General features: G+C 45.0%; 1 protein-coding gene across 7 annotated transcripts in view; it reads left to right on the top strand.

Moving 5' to 3' along the window:
* Positions 1–20471, top strand: part of PLD1 (phospholipase D1) — a 206854-nt gene that overhangs the window by 22647 nt on the left and 163736 nt on the right. For 2 of the 7 annotated variants that reach the window (XM_041731561.1, XM_041731566.1), the window contains exon 1: positions 18962–19114. The exons of 4 other annotated variants lie outside the window; for them this stretch is intronic. The gene's annotated coding sequence lies outside the window, so the exon portion shown is untranslated. Of the gene's footprint in view, positions 1–18961; positions 19115–19172; positions 19371–20471 lie in introns of those variants that run through there. One more of the 7 variants, XM_041731563.1, reaches the window with a different exon arrangement.

Consider the following 20471-nt stretch of genomic DNA (forward strand, 5'->3'; position numbering starts at 1 on the left):
GTTTTTCCTGATGAGACTCAGATGCTCACTAATCTTTTATTGGAAGAGTTCTCTATATTCTTTTTTAAAATAATGGCTCTATTGAGAATTTGATTGACACACTATGAAGTTCACCTTTTTAGAGTCTGCAATTCAGTGATTCTTCGTATCTTCACAGTTTTGAATTAATCACCACTAATTCCAGAACTGTTATATTCTTTTATATTAAATATGGAAATACCTTAAGACAGTGAAGAATTTGAAAAACTTAGTTCTGTTATCTGATCTAAATTCACCTCAACACAGAAGTTGGTGACTTTTGGTGAGGGCAGAGTTGCAAATGGTCGGGCTTGGTTTTGTGGAAAGAATACACATCTGGGGTTTTCTTCCAAATGTAAGTCTATTATTCCTTCAGATGTAATTCAAAATTGGGGCTTTCATTCGCTTGTTCAGCAGAGATTTATCAAACTTTACTCGGGGTGAAGCTAGAGCCCGATGAGACTTTGTCAGAAACCTTGTAGTCAAGTGAACGGAGGGATTGGTAAAGTCCTTGCTGGCCCAGGAGGCACGAAGCCACTGGAGCCAGCAGACCCCGTGGGTGGAGACCCCATAACTGTGATTTGCAGGAGGGAAGGGACCACAGGTCTTGAGAACCCATTTGAGCATTCCATGAGAAAGCCAAGTCTTCTTAGGGGTTGGTGTGACAGCAGCTGCGAGCAAAGCTACTAAGGTCTTCTAAGAAGTGGCCACAGGTCCTGGGAAGTGCGGTGAATGTTGCTGCCACCAGTGAGAAATGACACATGTGGTGTGGTTTGTGTCCTCACTTCCTTCCTATCCTGTCCTTCCACATCACCTGTCGGAGAGGCCCTCCCTGACCAGCTCTGGACCCGGAGCCCTGTCCTGCGCCTCCACTCGCTCTGCTGTTTCTCCTGAGCTCTGGGGTGCGGGCTGTTATTGCAGCCTGGCCCCCCACTGCTGTGTGCAGTCAGGGCCGCAGGAGAGCAGATGTCTCGTGCTGAGCTTGCCCCAGTGCGGCGTCTGGTACCGAGTCTGGCCCATGGTGCTATGAGGACTTGCTGCTGCACGAGTGCAGGATCTGAAACAAAAAAGGTATGGACCTTGAGAACCTCCCAGAGGTCCCGCCTCCTCATTCCATTATCTCCGGTGGTTATGATTTCAACATAGGCCTTCTGGGGGGCGGGGGTGGGGAAGCACAAGCATTTAGGCCAAAGCAAGACCTTTCTCCATGTCCTTCAAACTCCCATCCTCTCTATGCCTCTCTCTCTCTCTCTTGCCCCATCCCAGGACTCTCGGCGCCCAGCATGCCATGTGCTCTGCGGCTCTAGGGCTCTTTGAGCAGGATGCCCTTCCTCCCTTGTCCACTTAGACCTAGAACCTCCTGTGCCTTTCTAGGGTCTTCCCTGACCACCCATTTTCCCTGCGGGCTGAACCACTTCTGTCCCCGCTCCGTGTTTGCACAATCTTTTCATGCACAGCTGTGATGGTGCACAGTAGATTTTGGTTGTAGGGCCACACAGGCAGCCTCCTCCATGAGATCGCCCGCTTTAGGAGGACAGCGTGTGTCCCATTGAACTCTGAGTCCTCCGTGCTTGGCGGATGGCGTAGCGGAGAGTGGGTATCCGGTAGATGCTGGAACAAGAAGTGCAATTCAAACAAGCACCCACTCATCAGTGAGTGCAGCCCGACCCCAGTAACGGCCAGGAACAATGTAGGGGCACGCGCATCAACGGGAGTCCAGTAAGCGCCGGTGTCTTGCGCAGTGACGAGTGTGTCAGCGCGGAGAGCCGCAGCAGCAGGTGTGCCCCAGCTGTTCGGCCTGGCCCTGAGCCGAGCTGCATCGTGGCTCCGACTGAACGTGCCCGGGTCAGTGCTCGAGAGACGCACAGAGCTGCTTAGAACAACTCCAAGAATGTGTAATAAAGAATGTGTTACTCCGGTCTACCTGCTGCTGCAGATTTTTGCAGATCTTTGTTGGTTTTGGGTTTTATTTGAGAAATTAGTGAGAGGCGGGCCTTTGGAAAAGCAGAAGCAAGCTGTTGGGCTCAGTGATGTGCTAACTGAATGAACTGGGCTGGACGAGGGGCTGGGAGTCCCGGGTGCTAAGGCGGGTGCTCCGCCTCCCTGGTGGGCAGCCTGGGGCCCTGGCCTGGTTCCCCGCCGCTGCTAATCGGGCCCTCCTTTCCTATCACCCATCTCCTCTGGTCACAGGCCTGCTTCTGGTTCTCACAAGGAGAAAATACAGGTGAACCCACAAACACAGGTTCTTTTTGTTCTTCAGGCTGACATGCTAATGTTTTTTTTTTTTTTTAAGGTTTTATTTATTCATGAGACAGAGAGAGAGAGAGGCAGAGACACAGGCAGAGGGAGAAGCAGGCTCCATGCAGGGAGCCCCATGTGGGACTCGATCCTGGGACTCCAGGATCATGACCTGAGCCAGAGGCAGATGCTCAACCCCTGAGCCACTCAGGTGTCCCTAATATATTTATTTAAAAAAAAACGCTTTTTCTCTTTGTTTCATTCAAATTAATTCTTGTATTATCTGAATATCATTAGATAATGAGAGGAAAGATAGTTCGTTTTCCCCAGTGAGAATCCGGGCGCGATGAATGTGGTGCTTCATAGGAGCTATCTGCCCTCACCCTGCGTCAGCCTGCCCTGTTTATACTGGAACTGCCACTGATGCCCCGGCCCTGCCCCAACACACCCCACACCCTGAACATTAAACACCGTGAACAGGAACACCATACCATGAGCATTAAAAGGGGGGAAATGTCCATAATTTTATTTTCTGGGCATGTTGACATCAAATAAATTATAGCACAGACAAATATGCCCTGGATCCCTTTCCTGGTGCATGAATTCATAACCTTCACAGGTTAATAGAATGGTTGTGGGGTGTTTCTTGGGTGCTGCATTTTGTATAGTCAGCTCTTGAGGAGTGAGAGAAGCTTCACCCACTTGGGGGCACCCAGGTATTTATTTAATAATAATAATAATAAACCAAACCAAAACCAACCGGCAGGAATTGCCAATGGAAAGTAATTTGATCTTAAGAAAAAAGGGGAGAAATACCCAGTGCAGGTAGACCGTGTCAGCATAACTCGTTGGGAAAGTCTGTCTGCGTTGAACACAGCTGACCATATCCTAAGGAAGGAGAGTCACCAGACAGCCTGATTTATGGTGCCGGGTCCGTAAAACCCCAGCCAGGCTCCTGTTAGCGGGTATTTCTGCACAGGCCTGCAGCCTTGGGTGGCTCAGAGGGAAGCCAGCAGTGGGAAGGCGGAAGGAGCAGTGAGTGAGAATTCAACTGTAAGCTTCCTCGGGGCCACGACCACATTTTCTCATTGTCTGTCGTGTGCTGGATGCCCAGTGTGCCCAGACGCGATGACTGTCCAGTGAATGCTGCATCAGTGCATTGGGGGAATGGATGGGGAACTGAGAACGGGCAGGCAGGGGAGGGAAGATTTAAAGCAAGGATGACCTATTAATAAAGGGAGTTGGTTAGCATGAGACACAACCACAAGGCAATGCGTGTGTTGTGATATGTATTTGCTTGGCTAGAACGTTTGCACCAGAGACCAGCCTTGGTGGGGAAATTCCCTCGTTACCTATTCTACTTGAAATTTTGTGGGGTTGAGCTTTGTATTAAGTATGTGTTATGTATGTGTATATATAATAGACTTGTTCATTTGCATTTTGAGCATGTAATCAAGCATCACAGACGCTCAGACACCGTGAATGCTCGAATTACAATTTTTATGGTACCATCCAATATAAATTTATGATTATAATGTTGCTTTGAGGTTGGGGTGAACGAGATCCTGAAATGCCTTTTGAATTCTTAAATAATAGTTAATTATGTTAGATGTTTTTAGGGTTCTTACTTGTTTCCCCTATTCTAATTCCTTGAGAACTCAAGGCCCAAGTAAATGCTTAGGTCACTCAGCTGCTTTATTAGCCCCTGAAGCACTAACGGAGGGTTAGTCAGCCCAGCCGGTTCAGATCGGCTCCCCCGTGGTTCTAGCTTCTCGAATCTTGGATCCACTTTTATGAATTCAGCCCAGGGCGAATGAACTCTATACATTTGCTAGAAGCCAAACTCACTGGGGACTGATGAAGGCCAGGATACAATTTTATTTAAGAAGCTATTATTTCTGTGTAGTTCGGATAGTTTATTGGTGAGTAAAACATTCTCATGCCAGGAAAATGTGCTGTGAAACCACATTAAGGTCACAAGGGTCCTTGGAGGGTATAGAGCAACGCGAGCCTGATGGCCTTAATCGTGAAGCACCATTTCCACCTTGGAAGTTTAATCCTAGAGGCATTTATGGAGTGTCTGTTGCATGTAAGGGAAAAAGGGAGCCAGCAGCCGTTGAACCCTTTCTATGCAACAAGTGTGATGCTTGGTGCTTTTACACACTTGGTTTTACATGCTTGTGGCATATAAATCACTGTGGAGTATATAGGGCTGAAAGAACTAGCCTCCATCCTTAAGGACCTTCTAGATCTGTGCTGTCTGGCTTGATATGGGTACGTGTGGCTATTTAGCACCAGAAATGTGGCCAGTCCAAACTGAAATGTGCTCTAAGTGTAAAAAGCACCTTAGGTTTCTAAGACAAAGTACAAAAGAAATGTAAAATATTTCCTTAATAATTTTTATATGAATCGTATGTTGAAATTACATAGTATTTTGGATAAATTTGGTTAAATAAAATGTCATTGTTTTCACTTGTTTCTTTCACTTTTTAATGTGACTACTAGAAAATTTTAAATGATACATGTGGTTCACATTCGTGTTTCGCACCGTGTATTTGTTAGACGGCGCTAGTATACAGGTAGGGCACATACATAAATTGCTAGAATTTCACGATGGGCATTTAAGTTGGGGTGAACTTTTTGGAGGATACTCTGGCGATAACCCATGACTAAACAATCTGGAGCTCTGAGTTACTGTCAGACACAGAATGCTGAGCTTAAAATAGGTACACCTTCCATTGTGTTGAACTTTTTTTCCCGTTGGTTCCTCTATGTTTGTCCTGTCAACAGATGTTTATTTTTTTTAAGGTTTTATTTATTTATCTGGGAGAAGAGAGAGTGAGCATGAATTGGGGGGGGGGAGGGGGGAAGAGGGACAGAGGAAGGAGGGACAAGCAGACCCCTGATTCAGGGCTCCATCCCAGAATCCTGAGATCATGACCTCAACAGCTGTTTATTGGTTAATTATTACGTCAGGCACTGTGTGAGGCATTCTGAGTCTGATACAAAGATAAATCATGGAGAGTTCCAGATTGAAAGACGATTCGCTGTAAGGAGTGGGGTTTAGATTCTGTTGGCCCCCAATAGCTGATACCAGGTGCAACTGGATAGACATCTGAAGAGGTGCCGATGTAGAGCTTTGGCAGCTCCAGAGGAGTGTGGTGACTGTCGGCTTGGAGTCTGTGTTTGAGCCGGAACCTGGAGGATGAGAGGATGTGCATGGGCAGAGGTGGTGCAGGTGGAAGGGACGGACTAGATGGAGGGAACAGTGAGATCAGAAGGTCAGGGGTGAGGCTGGGGGGCTCTTGTAGGAGGAAGGGGACAGTTCACCTGCCTGGGACATGATGTTTGTGCAGGGGGGCGGTTAAGGCCTGGACTTGAAGAGCAGAAGGCTGGGCTGCGGAATCCGGAATAATTCCTATAGTGAGTGCTTAAATGCCAGTGAACGTGTGGTACCCTAAAACAGTCTCTCAAATACCCAATGAAAAGTCCGTCTAAAATTCTAAAGGCCTGAAAGAGTCGTGGCATCCTTTTTGTTTTTCTTCTTCTTGAGAGTGAGGTGACTTAATGTTTAAATTCTTTTTAAAAGATTTATTTATTGGAGAGCGTGCAAGTGTGAATGAGGGGAGGGGCAGAGAAGGGAGAGAGGGAGAGAGAGAGAGGGAGAGAGAGAGAGAATCCCAAGCAGACCCCCCTGAGTGTGGAATCTGACCCAGGCTCCAGCCCACGACCCCGAGATCATGACCTGAGCCGAAACCAAGAGTCAGATCCTTAACTGATTGAACCACCCGTTTTTAAAATAAGTTCTTTTGAAATAATTACTTTGAGTCTAGTTCCTTCAAATCCTTCTAATGTCCTATTTGTTTTGTTCCAAGCAGCAACTCATTCCTTTTAGGAGTAGGGAATACAAGGCCCGAAGGCACGTGTGGGAGAATAAATGTTTCTCTCACAGCCAGTTTGTCATGATGAAAAATCATACCAACTCCGTCTTGTATTTCCCATTCCACGAAAATAGAGAACACTTCTACAAAAATTATTTTTTGAGCAAACGAGGGCAAATAGTCCTAAAGAGCCTTAAAAAAGACAAAATTGGTACATAGCCTGTCCAAGCACAGAGAATTACAGAGGCCGGAGGGCTGAAGGTGCCAAAGGGCGTTCCAGGTAGGATGTTCCATGTTCCAGGTGGACGTAGGAGAAGGCCATCTCGGTCCAAATCCCAGCTCCTCCGTCCACCAGCTTTTCTGCTCACTCCTGACCTCGCCAGATCAATGCTTTTTACCTCCAGCCCTTGACTGCTACCTTTTTGCTTTCTGTCAAAGCCCCTTCTGCTCACCTTTTCATCTGTGGTCCATTGTGTTACCTCGCTCCTCGCTTACTCTCCTGCAAAACCCAGTGTCGGTGAAAACCAGGGTTCTGCAGGCACAACTCTGCTCCAAACAGCTGAGCATACCTGGGACACGCGCGCACACACCTCTGATGACCCGAACTCCATCCCTCCACCCTCTCCAGGGACGCTCAGCGCTCTCTGGCAATCCTACCACGTTCGTTCTTTCCCTTTCTGACTGCTTCACACCTTTGCCTCTTTGCTCAAACCTCTACTATCTCCTCCTGTCTGTCTGTCTGTCTGTCTTGCTCTCTGCTAATGATCCTGCTGCTTATTTCACTAGGAAACTAGAAGCAGCGAGAAGAGGAGCACCTCCTCTCCCCCCTGCCACATCCTCCTGCCTTCACACATACCCGTGTCCCCCAGAGCTGCGCTCTTTTCCGTGGATGAGCTGTGTGTGCTCCTGGCCAAGGTCCACTACCTCCGACCCACCGGGTCTGGTGCTCTTGTCTGTTCAGAACTTGGTTTCTGCAGGATTCTCCTACTAGCTTCGCCTGTGTTCCTCTATTCACCGGGTCATCCCTACTATTCGAACATTCTATACTATCTCTCTTCCTCAAAGATACCCCTTTGAATCCTTTGTCTCTCACCAGCTTTGCCCTACCTCTCTGTTCCTCTTTATTTTATTTTTTTTAAAGATTCGCTTATTTTAGAGACGGGGATGGGTGGGAGAGGGGCCAAGGAGGAGAGAGAGAGAGAGAGAGAGAGAGAGAGAGAGAGAGGGAGAGAGAGAGAATCTTAAGCAGACTCCACGTTGAGCATGGTGCCCGACTAGGGGCTCAATCCCACAACCCTGACATCAGGCCCTGAGCCTAAAACAAGACTTGGATGCTTGGCTGACTGTGCCACCCAGGTGCTCTCTCTGTTCCTCTTTAGAGCAAAACTTGTTTGATGAGGGAGTTGTCTGCTCTTGCTGTCTGCAATTCCCTACCTTTTACTCTCTTCCCAGCGTTTTATGAACATTTTCGAACATACAGCAAAGTTGAAAGAATTTTAAAGTGAATATCCCTGTAACCACCACTTACTCTGCAACTAATGTTTTGTCTTATTGCTGTAACACGTATCTTGCCATCGACTCATACTCCTATCCTTGCATCAACCCATCTTATGTCTGATACATTTTATTTATCTTTAAAAAGATTTTTTAAATTTATTCATGAGAGATACACAGAGAGAGAGAATGAGGCAGAGACACAGGCAGAGGGAGAAGCAGGCTCCATGCAGGGAGCCCCATGTGGGACTCGATCCCAGGACCCCGGGATCACGCCCTGAGCCAGAGGCAGAGGCTCAACCACTGAGTCACCCAGCTGCCCCTAATACATTTTTTATATAAAAACCTTTATCTCGTTTTTTCATTAATTAATTAATTCCAAATTCTTGTATTATCTGAGCCAAGACAGACGCTTAGCCACTGAGTCACCCAGGTGCCCCTGCTTGGATATGTTTTAAACTAAGTTGCAGGCATCAGTGCATTCTTTCCTAAACACTTCAGTGTGCATATTATTAACTGGAGTTCAGTGTTTGTTTATAGTTATTTTCTCTTTTGAGGTGAAATTACACTGAAATGCACAAATCTTGAGTGAACCCCTCAGAGTTCTGGTGAATGCACACCCACCTCTGCGATCCAACCCTTATCCAGGGATGGAATATGGCCATCAGCACAGAAAGCTCCCTCGTGCTCTAGTAGGTACTCTTTTTGGCAAGTTCGCTCACTGAGCATTTATTTTTGAGACTCATCCATATCATTACATTTTTCATGCCTGCCTTTTGCTAAGCATCATTCCATTGGCCATATCACTGTTTGTTTTTCATTTTCCTGTTGATGGACACCTGAGCTCTTTCAGGTTTGAGCTGTTATGAAAAACTTACCATGAGCAAACATAAAAGTCCTTTTGCGGATATGTGTTTCCTTTTGACTAAATACTTCGGCATGAAATGATTTGGTTACGGGGTAGGTATATGTTTAGTTCTATAAGAAACTGCCAGAACTGTTTCTAAAATGGTTGTATCATTTTATATGCGGACCAATAAGTATATGAGAATTCTGATTGTCCTACATTCTTGCCAGCGTCTGATTTTGTCCACTCCGGTGCTTATGCATGTAGTGATATCTTACTGTGCTTTTTATTTAAGTTTCTTTGATAAATATTAACATTAGGCATCTTTTCATGTGCTTACTAATCTTCCTCTGTGAAATGTCCCATCAAATCTTTTGCTCTCTTTTTATTGAACTATAGTCCTTCGTCGGATATATGATTTATATTTATTTTCTTCCAGGCTGTGATTTACCTATTTGTTTTCTTAATGGCATCTTTTTTTTTTTCTTAAAGATTTTATTTACTTATTTGAGAGAGAGAATGAGGGAGAAAGAGAGCGTGAGTGGGGGGAGGAGCAGAGGGAGAGGGAGAAGCAGACTCCCTACTAAGCAGGGAGTATGATGCGAGGCTCGGTCTCAGGATTCCGGGATCATGACCTGAGTCGAAGGCAGACGCTCAACCCACTGAGACACCAAGGTGCTTTTCGATGAACAGAAATTTTTAACTTTGATGAAGTCTAATTTTGTGTTTATTGCTTTCTGTGTCATTTCTGAAAGCTTTACAGTTTTAGCATTTACATTTAGGGTTATGATCCATCTGAAATTAATTTTTAAAAAATATTTATTTACTTGACAGAGAGATACAGAACCATAGAGCACAAGTGGGGGGAATGGCAGAGGGAGAGAGAGAGTAGCAGACTCCCTGCTGAGAGGGAGCCCGACACGGGGCTTGATCCCAGGAACCTGGGATTGTGACCTGAGCTGAAGGCAGATGCTTAACTGACTGAGCCACCCAGGCGCCCCTGAAATTAACTTTTGTGTATAAGGTTGGGGGTTGAGATTTATTAATTTATTTTTTGTCACACAGGAATTTAGTTATTTTAGCATCAGTTACAGATCATTTCTTTATTGGATTTTTTTGTTGATTTGTGAAAATTGAAATGCCCATGTAAGTGTGGGTCTGTTCTTGAGCTCTCTGTTCTGTCCTGTTGCTCTGTCTGTTGATTCCATGTCAGTATCACACTGTCTTGATTACTGTAGACTTACTAGTCAAAAATCTTAAAGTGAGATAGTATAAACCCTCCAGCTTTGGTCTTATTTTTTATAATTGCTTTGGCTCTCCTAGGCCATTTGCATGTCTAGACACAATTTAGCACCAGCTTGTCAATTTCTACAGAAAAGTCCAGGGAGATGTTTGTGATTAGGATTGTTAAATCAGATCATTTTGTGGAGAACTGACATCTGAACAGTATTTAGTTTTTAATCTATGAACATGGTATATCCACTTATTTAGGTCATCAATTTCTCTCAGCAATGTCTTGTGGTCACATTCTCATTTGAACTCACTCCATGTGGGTTTTTGTGACCAGGTCCCCTAGAACCACTCGGCCCATCACCAATGTCCTCTGTTGGTGTGTCTAATGGCAAGTTCAGTCTTCCTGTTTATTTCTCAGCTGCCTTTGATGTAACTGATCACTGTAGAGTTGAAGCGTTTTGTTCACCTGGCTTCTGAGTCATCACGTTTTCCATGCTTTCTCATCGGCTCTTTTTTGGCCTCCTTTGCTGTATTCTTCTCTTCTTCCTAACATTTAGATGTTAGAGGGCCTCGAGCCTCAGTCCTTAGCCTTCTGTGCTTTATCCATTCTCAGTCACATGGTATAAATGTTATTTAAGGCCAATTTTATAACTCAGTTCAGAATCCCAGACTTCTATATCCAAACCCCAGACGACTATATACAACATTCTACTGATCCTCATTTGGGTATCTAAAAGATGATATTAGGGACATGTGGGTAGGCTCAGTCAGTTAAGCATCTGACTCTTGATTTCAGCTCAAGTCATGATCTTGGTTGGGGTCATGAGATAGAGCCCCATGTCAGGCTCCATGCTTAGTGCAGAGTCTGCTTGCGAATCTCTTTCTCCCTCTCTTTCTCCCCCCTCCCTCCACTTGTGTGCTCTCTCTATAAATAAATAAAATCTTAAAAAAAAACAAAAAACTAAAAAACGAAGTATATCACGCTTAATCCCTGCAAAATGGAGCTCTTGATTTGCCTCTAAAACATTCTACTCCTCCTTACTCTCTACCACCCACAGTAGTCCCAGCTCAGTAACTGGACTTTTCTCCCTGCTGCTTTATATGTCATAGTTAGAGTGTTCCTTGACACCTCTTTTTCTTTTACATCCCATACAGAGGATGGACAGCTCACATCAGAAAATCCTCTTGGGTCTGTCTTCACACCAAGGCACCAACATCTCCCACCTGGCTTACTGCAAGATTCTCCTAAGTAATCTGCTTTCTCTTAGTCTGTTCGTTAGCCCCACAACTGGAATAATGTTTTAAAATGTCACAGCATTTCACTCCCCTCATTAAAACCTTTCAAGGCTTTTCCATTATATTTTGTCAGAAAAAACTGCAGTTGTTTACAGAGCTTTATGGTCAAACTTCCCTGTTTACTGACTTAATTCTCTTCTGTTGCTCTTTCTTTTACAGCCTCTGACTGCATTGACCTTTCTTTTATTTTCGAGCACTCCAAGCTTGTTTTGACCTCAGGGCTGTTTGTTTCTTCTGCCTGGAACCTTTTCTCCAGGTAATTACAGCTTACCTTACTCCATTCAGGTCTCTGCCTAAGTGTCATCTCCCCAGGGAGGCTTTTTCTGACTACCCTACCTAGGGAGTGTGTGCCTACCTGTGATCACTCTACAGTCCCTAACTCTGCTTTGGTTTTCTTCTTAGTACCTACCATTATCTGGTTTGATATTTATTTGTTGATAGCTTACCTGTCCTAATAGAATACAAGTTCCCCAAGGATGGGGCATTTCTGCTTGGAATCATTAAATGCTGTTAGCAATGCCTCTCACATAACAGGTGCTCAAAAAATATATGTAGACTGGATACCTGTGGGCAAGTTCACCTTGCTGGCCCCATTTTCTTCATTTGAGAAATGGGGAAAATAATGGTATGTACCTCACAGGGCAGATGTGAAAATGTCAAAGAAAATATTGGGTGTAGTAAGGTAGTGTGGTGATAGTGTTGGCTGTCATTTTGTTGTTATTATAATTGCTACTTAGTAATATTTAGGTCTCATAATCAACAAATAGATATGAATGCTATGTAAGGTAAAATTAATTTTGCCTGGTGTATGCTTTCTACAATGGTTGATTTTAGAGGTGTAACCTATGATCTGCAGTTATTGATAATTTAGTTGGGGGAAACAGGTATAACTACATGAAAAGCTAAATGCGATAGGATACTTAAATAACCAATCCAGGCTGCAACAGAAATATCATCAGGCACGATTAATTGTCTAATGCACTTGCTGCTGATTATTCTAGGTGTGATACATAAAAACTTTTTTTTTTTTTCTAAATCCAGGTGATCTGAGAAGGCTTTGTGGAGGCTGTGGGTTTGGGTTGCCCCAGGGAAATCTGGGGAGGATTTTAGTCTATTACTGGTTGTAAAGGGAAGGGCATCACAGGTCCGGTAATGACACAAACCCGAAGTGGGGTGGGAGAGGGTGGGGAGAGGAAGAAACTAAGGGGGGGTGTGAAGAATTGAATAAACCTTTGTGACTGGTGAAAGAAGTATAAGGAGGAAGCTGTTTGAGAGCAATGTAAAGGAAAAGGGGTAGGCACAAAAGCAAATGGCTTCAGGCCACAGGAACCGCCAGGGCACCAGATCCTTCCAGTTAGGTAGATTGGGCAAGCAAGGCAGGAAGTGCTTCTGGGTGGTTAGGAAAGAAGGGAACATATCACAAGCTTGTTGCAGGCAGGTTCGGTGCCCTTCTCGCCCTGCCCCTCTCTCCCCAGGCTGGTGGCCGGCGGGTTACCCTACACAGCACATTCAGGGGGTGGCTGTGCTGGGCCCGTGCGTCCACAGAGAGGCAGCAGCAGGAGGGCTCCATTCTTCTGTGCCCAGGATCTAGAAACCAATTTTTTATTTTTTATTATTTATTTATTTATTTATTTATGAGAGTCACAGAGAGAGAGAGAGAGAGAGAGAGAGAGAGAGAGAGAGAGAGAGAGAGAGGCAGAGGGAGAAGCAGGCTCCATGCACCGGGAGCCCGATGTGGGACTCGATCCCGGGTCTCCAGGACCGCGCCCTGGGCCAAAGGCAGGCGCCGAACTGCTGCGCCACCCAGGGATCCCCTAGAAACCAATTTTGAACTTCTGTTCTTACCCACAAGAATTCCCATTCTTAGTTTTTAGGTGATGCAAGTAGGAGACAAGTGACCCATTTTTACTGTGGCTCCTTATTAAAGAAAGAAAGAATAGGGAACTTGGAAATTAAAGGCCCATTAATAAACATACTAATTTATGTTTTAACAGGCATGCTAAGAAATACCCAACTTGTTTTTCAGAAGACCGTATTATGTCAGTCGTATAAAGCCACATTGTAGAGAGGAAAAGAGTGCATTGTATGAGAAGGCGCCACGTAATCTGTGAATTGATCCGGTTATAAAAAAAATAAATAAAGATAGGTTATTTCGTTGGCTATGAGATAAAATCTGCTTTAATGATACCATTTGGTGTAAATTTGCGGTGACCTAAAAGGCTGTCTGTAACCTACACCTTAAGTTTCTTCTTATTACCAACTTACAAAATGTTGTTACCTTTTGGGGGTTAGAGTAGGTTTTAGAACTGTCTGTGGCAGTTGAGGAAGTGACCCTGTAAAAGCAGCAAAGTAAATAAAATACAGATATGAGCCGTGACAGATGTTGCAGAATGGAGAGTGGAGGTGAGGACAATAAGCGATGTTGTCACGAAGGCAGTGCTGGCGACACGTGTCACGGATTAAATAATAACGCCCGTTGGCGGGCACAGTGGGGAGAGGACAGAGAGGGCGTTGTTTCAGCTCGTCTATCTCATCTCAGACTAATTGCTTAAGTACAGGCTTCTGTGCTGGCCATAGCCAAAGGAGAATTAGATAGTTGAAATACTGTAAATTTTGTGACCCACTCTGGATGGCCAATGAGAACTAAATAAAAGAGCTTTGAGCCTAGGATCCGAAGCATTGTTAGCCTCGCCTGCAGATGGTAACCCGGAGGGAGGCAGGATCCTCTGGCCAGGCTCTGCGCTCACCGTGCCTGCCTCCCCAGATCGGGTTCTAGCTGATGTGACAAAAGGCATAGACTTCACGTGCTCCTCTGCGCTCCTGACAAAGCCCCACAGAGGGGGATGGCAGGTGCCACGTCCTCTCACCTGCACCGCCCCCCCCGCCCCAGGAGTGGGGTCATCCTGGGTTGTGGCCTCTCTGAAGTGTCACGCAGTTGGGGTTGACTTTTCCTCCTCTGGGCCTTTGTGATGAGCTAATGAGCTGATACACGTGAAAGCACTTTGCTGACACAAATGAAGGGATGAAGGATTTTTATATACTATTTTTAGGGTGTGTAGTCGGTGGAGGAAAGAACACACAAGTCAGAGCGCCTGGGGTTGAACCCTGGGTCGTTTCACTAGGTTCCCCCCTTTTCTGAATTCCTTTTAAAAATATCTTTCTGTGGGTTTTTCTTTTCCTCCTTAAATCAGATAGATGTTCTTTTTTAAAAATATTTTTTTAAAGATTTTATTTATTTATTAATGAGAGAGAGAGAGAGAGAGAGAGAGAGGGGCAGAGACACAGAGGGAGAAGCAGGCTCCATGCAAGGAGCCTGATGTGGGACTCGATCCCAGGACTCCAGGATCATGCCCTGGGCTGAAGGCAGGCACTAAACCACTGAGCCACCCAGGGATCCCCAGATGTTCTTTTTTTTTTTTTTAAGATTTATTTATTGATTTTTGGAGAGAGAGAGAGAGAGAGAGAGAGAGAGCAAGCATGCACGTGTGTGCAGAGAGAGAGAAACCCCACTGCAGTGGGACTTGATCTCATGACTCTAAGATCATGATCCGAGCTGAAATCAAGAGTCAGATGTTTAACCAAATGAGCCAGTGAGGTGCCCCTAGATGTTCTTTATTTTTGTGGGATGCCATTGGCAATAGTGAAATTAAGGAATCCCTTTTCAGAATAATGTTTAATGCCTAAACTAAAATGCATAAAATTAGAATGCATAGAGGATTAGGAAGGAAACCAATTATACTGATCTACAGTTATCCATATATCAAAAAATATGTAATATTGTTTTACATATATATACTTTATTAATGCATTGCCTATCAAGAACTAGTGGCAGGTCTAGTAGCCACTATAACTTTGAAGCAGTGACGGGTGGAAATGATACTTTGTGACAATTGTAATGTGATATGAAGATATCTTTGACTTCACAGGTCACAGGTATGGCTCCTTTTACTTGGATTGTTGCCTACATTCATAGTGGAAGGGAATGCTCAATTTCAGTTAGAGGTTAATAAAAATTAAAACAAATTGTCCCCCACCCGCATCCTGACTTCTGTTTGAGATCCTCAGGAACCCCTTGCCTTAAAACTTCACCCTGGGGGCTCCTGGGCGGCTCAGTTGGTTGAGCTTCCAAATCTTGATTTCGGCTCAGGTCGTGAACTCAGGGTCCTGGCCTCCAGCCCCGTATAGGGCTCTACGTGGGGAGCCTGCTTCAGGATTTTTCTCTCCCTTTGCCCGTCCCCCTGCTCGCTCATCCTCTCTCTCTCTCTCTCTCTCTCTCTCTCTCTCAAGTAAATAAAATCTTAAAAGAAACCAAAGTCCAGCTCCTGGGCCTGTCTCTGCCTGCCAGGGGCCTCCCAGCAGGTGGCCTCAACACCCCGCACCAGGCTCAGGCCGCAAACGTAGCTTCGGGAGAGCACCAGCGAGCATCCCTGCTGCCTGCCTTGCTGCCCCAGCCCCTTGGTCTTGCTTGGGAAAATGTAAACTCTTGTAAATTTGCACGTCCTGGTCTGCCCTTCCCGTGGCCTGGAGATGTCGTCTTAATTTCTACTCCACAAGGCCTCGCGCCTACTCAGCTTTCCCCCATGCCCATCTGGTCCCTTTCTGGGTCAGACTCTCTTGGTGCCTCTCTGCCCCTGTCATTTGCCATCAGGGGACGCCTGCCTCCCTTGCAGGGTTTTCTCCTGCTCCCTGTGGTCCCTCCAGTGGTCCGTCCCACGGCTCCCTCTTTGACCTGGAAGGCTGAGTGGGTGCCCTCGGCCTGGGGGTCCCCCACCTGCCCTGGAGCCTTCTGGTCCCCGTCTGTGGCCACCTTGCTCTAAGCCTTTCCCACTCTGAGGACTGTCTGCGGAGCAGTTCTCCTCTCCCATCTCCCCCTCCCTTGGGTCTGACCAGGGCCTGGCAGCCTTTCCCAAGTGCTGCGCACTCGGGAGGAACAGAGTTGTTAAAGTACGTAGTTAGGAGCTCTTACATCAGATCCAGACTGCTTGGGTTCTGATCCGGCTCCACCACTGGCTGACTGGCAAGCTGCTGATTCTGTGGGTGCTTCTGTTTTCTCGTCTGTGAAGCTGGCATAGAAAGACGGGGCTGTGATCTAAGTGAGCTACTACTTGTGAACCCGTTAAGAACCATGCCCACCCTTTAAGCTCTTATAGTAAGAGCCTAAGTATTAGCTGCTGTTATTATTATTAGTTTTAGCTTGAGTAGTGTGGCTTGGGCTTATCTAAAAGTCACATCCTGGGGCACCTGGGTGGCTCAGTGGTTGAGCATCTGCCTTTGGCTGAGGGTGTAATCCCGGGGTCCTGGGATCGAGTCCCTCATCGGGCTCCCTGCATGGAGCCTGCTTCTCCCTCTGCCTCTCTCTGTGTCTCTCATGGATGGATGGATGGATGGATAAATAGATAAATAAGTAAAAGTCACATCCTACTATTTTTTTTTTTTCTGGAGTTTGCTACTCTAGTGTGATTGGAAACCCAGTATTTACTCTTCATCTCCACTGAAACCCAGTATTTTCTCATCCCCATTGCACATTGATTTTGGCAGAAATAATTTATATGAGACAAAAGGAAATACTTTTGACAGAGAGGCAGAAACAATCTTAGGGGTATGGCCTTTTCATAGAGCACGGGGCACTGTCCCACCAGTACTGAGCTACTTGAGCTGGGGATTTATCCATATTTCTTCCATTTCAGAGATTATGTTGACCTCGAGGGCATTTTTCTCACAGCTTTTTGGGTAAAGTAGAGATTAATATTAGTTATCAGATGATTTTCCTGGGAATGTAAATCATTGTATATGTTTGCAAACCAGATCACAAAAAAAGAGATGATTTTCAGTGCAATTAGTTTTTTTTTACATGAGTATTTTCAGATCCTCAAGAAATATTCTGCTCTTGTGCGTGTGGGGCAAACTTTCCATGACCTTTACCACACATTTTATGTGGCATTAACGTGCTCTTAAAATGGATCCTTTTCTGCTTTTTTCTCTTCCAGCCTGAGAGTTGCATTTCTGCTGAGGTTTAACTGTTCCAGCCTTTTCTCGGTTTTGCCACCAGGTGGGGTTCTGGCTCCTTTTTAAGGCAAGGGCCGCGTATCTCAGTTATTTTATTTTTATTTTTTTCTCTCACTGAGGTGATCGTCTTGACCTCCTCATTCTAAAGGGACCCCATGAGAAAACGTTGAGCCCTGACCCAAGAGTGGGTGGCGGAGGCAGGCAGGTGCGGCCTGCGTGGGATCCCGGGGAATCTCCAGCTTTTTCATGCCCGATCTTGTGCTCATGCTAATGACTTCAGTTTCACAGGTTTTGAGTAACTTGATTTTACCAGCAATACACGTAAATCTTGTTTGGCAGCAAGTGAATCGAGTTTTCCTTGAAACTTTGGTCCAGTCTTTTGGCTTAGAAGAAACAATAGAGTTAGGTAATCTTGACTATTATGTTAAATAGGTCTTCATTAAATAAAGTAGAAATCAGAAGCAAGCCAGGACAATCAAAGCTGTCCTTAGAGTTGACAACTAGGGGCAAACTGTGTGTGGTACTGTGGACACGTTGTGCTGAAAAGCAGAGTATGGATTTTCAGTATTTCTTGAGCGATGTGTTGGAATATTATGGACTGTTTTAAGATAAAAACGCCTTAAAGAGATTATCAATTGCACATTCCTAGAATGAGAGATAAAATTTAAATTTCTCAGTTTAAAACCATAGTCCTGTTCAGTTCCATTTTATTTTATTTATATATTTTTAAGGATTTTATTTATTTATTCATGAGAGACACAGAGAGAAAGAGAGACGGAGGGAGAAGCAGGCTCCATGCAGGGAGCCCGACGCGGGACTTGATCCCTGGTCTCCAGGATCACGCCCTGGGCTGAAGGTGGCGCTAACCTGCTGAGCCACCTGGGCTGCCCTCAGTTCCATTTTAAACTATAAAAAACCATAATACTGCCAAAAAAATCTTTGATCTTATCAATGTAACTTTAGTGTAGATGGTGAAACTGACTTATGAGTGGTTTTTAGATTCACGGACACCTAGTGAGGATCATGTTAGGTTGATCCTCAGATGGAAGCTACACTTGGGGTGAACCACAGTATAATGGATAGAAATATGGAATCACTGTACTATACATTTCTAACTAATGTAACATTGTGTGTTAGCTATGCTGAAATTTAAAAAAAATTAAAGTTAGAAGTTTCTATATTTTAAAAATTTTTTTTAGAAGTTTCTTTAGTACACCTTCTCTTGAACTTGATTTTTAGAAGTTACTGAGATGTTAGGCTTAATTAATCCTGTGCCCCCCCCCAAATCTGAAAACAGTACGTGACTTTGATTCTCTCAGAAATGCTAACTTCAGGGGATCCCTGGGGGGCTCAGCGGTTTAGTATCTGCCCCTTTGGCCCAGGGCGTGATCCTGGAGTCCCGGGATCGAGTCCCACGTCGGGCTCCCTGCATGGAGCCTGCTTCTCCCTCTGCCTGTGTCTCTGCCTCTCTCTCTCTCTCTGTGTGTGTGTGTGTCTCTCATGAATAAATAAATAAAATCTTAAAAAAAAAAAAGAAATAGTAACTTCATATGTCCCTCTTACGCACCGTGAAATTGCGGTGCTGTATCACCACCAGTTAGCCACTGGGACAACATTGTAAAATTCAAATTTCATGGCCCTAAGGGGTGGCGGGGGGGCAGACTATATTCCTCCTATTTAAAAGGAATGAGTCACTTTAATACAGTATGTGAGGAGCGAGAAGGGAGTGGGGGTTCTCTTCGTGTGTGTGTGTGTGTGTGTGTGTGTGTGTGTGTGTGTTACGGTTTTCTTAGGCAGCAAGTTCAAAAATGAGGCCTGAAGCCTTTGCTCAACTGTGTACGTGGGTTTTGGTTCTCACGGCCGCCCCGTGTCTGCTTAACATATGGGGAGTGGTTTCAAGTTCATTACTAAAGCTTATAGGCTAAAGTGCTTTGTGGGCTTGGCTAGGGTTTAAGTGGCCAAGTTGGGAACAAACTGCCTTCCTTGTGCATGTGGATTCCTTCCTCCCCTCTGGGCTATCAGCTGCTTTGGAGATTAGGTTCCTAAGTGAGGATTCTCTCAGTAGAGCAGTATGAAGCGGCTGCTTTCACAGGGGCACCAGGTTAGTAAAGAACATTGTGGACTTCGTGCTGCGTGTCAGATTTTCTTTCTCTGCTCACGGGCCGTAGGGGAGCCAGCATAGCATGTGAGCCGCGGCTGTGCTCTTGTAGAAAATAACGGGAGTCCTTGATCCCGGTCGGTTAGGGGGTTAGGATCCTCCTTAGAGCACAGGCACGGTCTGACAATATTAAATGCACGTGGAAGCTGGGAGGAAACGGCGTATGCTGGATTTGCAGTCTAGAGATTTATACTCGGTGGTGAGCATTTTCAGTTCCTTTTCCCCGGTTCCTGTCTTTGTGTCCTCCCGTTAAATCCTCTAGGCGTAACTGTGATTGTCGTACATGGGTGATTGTACTTTTTTTTTTTTCCATTTTTTCTATTCTATTTTATTTTTTTTTTGGAGCCTTAGGCAGCCGTGTGTTGCCGTCTAGCTAGTAGCACTGTGCCTCACTCTCGTGCCCGACGCGCGGTTTTCCCTTGGGCCTACTTGTTGTAGTTACAATGAACCAGAATATCATTTTAATTTTTCTCTTTGAAGAGTCTGGCATTTTTCTAGAATGCCTCATAAAATACCCGCATAGCTATTGATGTGGGCGGAGTGTACAGGTGGCTCAAGTTGGACTGAATCCCTTTTTTTTGTCACTGTTTGCATTCTGGGGTAGTTTCCTCGGAATCTGAGGTTTCTTTTGGAGTAAATTTGATGAAAAAGGGAGTGTGCCTTGTGAAACGTAGCAGTATTGCTAATGGTCATAAAATGAAATTCAGCGAATGACATTAAGTACCAAGGGGGTGTCTTCTTTAATTTCAGTAAAGACCCGGAGAGCAGTTTTATCTTTATTAGTTTGTCACCAAAGTAACCCAGCATGAAATTCATCTGCAGGAGTAGTTAGATTGGATGATGTTTTAAAGTTTGGGACCCTATGAACTATTCTTGTTTTTATGTTAAGTGTGCTTTAGTTCGAGGTAATGTGCTTGTGTTTTTAAATAATACGAATCTGCTTCTGTTATTGCTATTTTATCCTGCCCTTTTAATTCCCCCCCCGCCCCCCGCTGGGAAATATGGTGCATTAGAAAGGATCCATCCTTTCATGTTCTTCTCTGTTTAAAAAAATAAAACTGAGGGAAAAGAGGGGTTAAAAAAAGGAACTTTCAAAGGGTTCTTGAAGTGACATGCTAAATTTTAGGGACCTCAGTTCCTAAGGATCACAGTTTCCATATCTGCTGAGGCTGGAGTTGTAAAGTCATGATTATGTGCCATTTCAAGATAACAAAATTAACTGTACTTTATACCCTGAGACACAGCGGTCCAGTTATATTGTTGCCCCTGCCTCTGCAGATCTTTTTTTTTTTTTTAATAG

This window comes from Vulpes lagopus, chromosome 17 (genome assembly GCF_018345385.1).
Source record: "Vulpes lagopus strain Blue_001 chromosome 17, ASM1834538v1, whole genome shotgun sequence".
Classification (NCBI taxonomy): Eukaryota; Metazoa; Chordata; class Mammalia; order Carnivora; family Canidae; genus Vulpes; species Vulpes lagopus.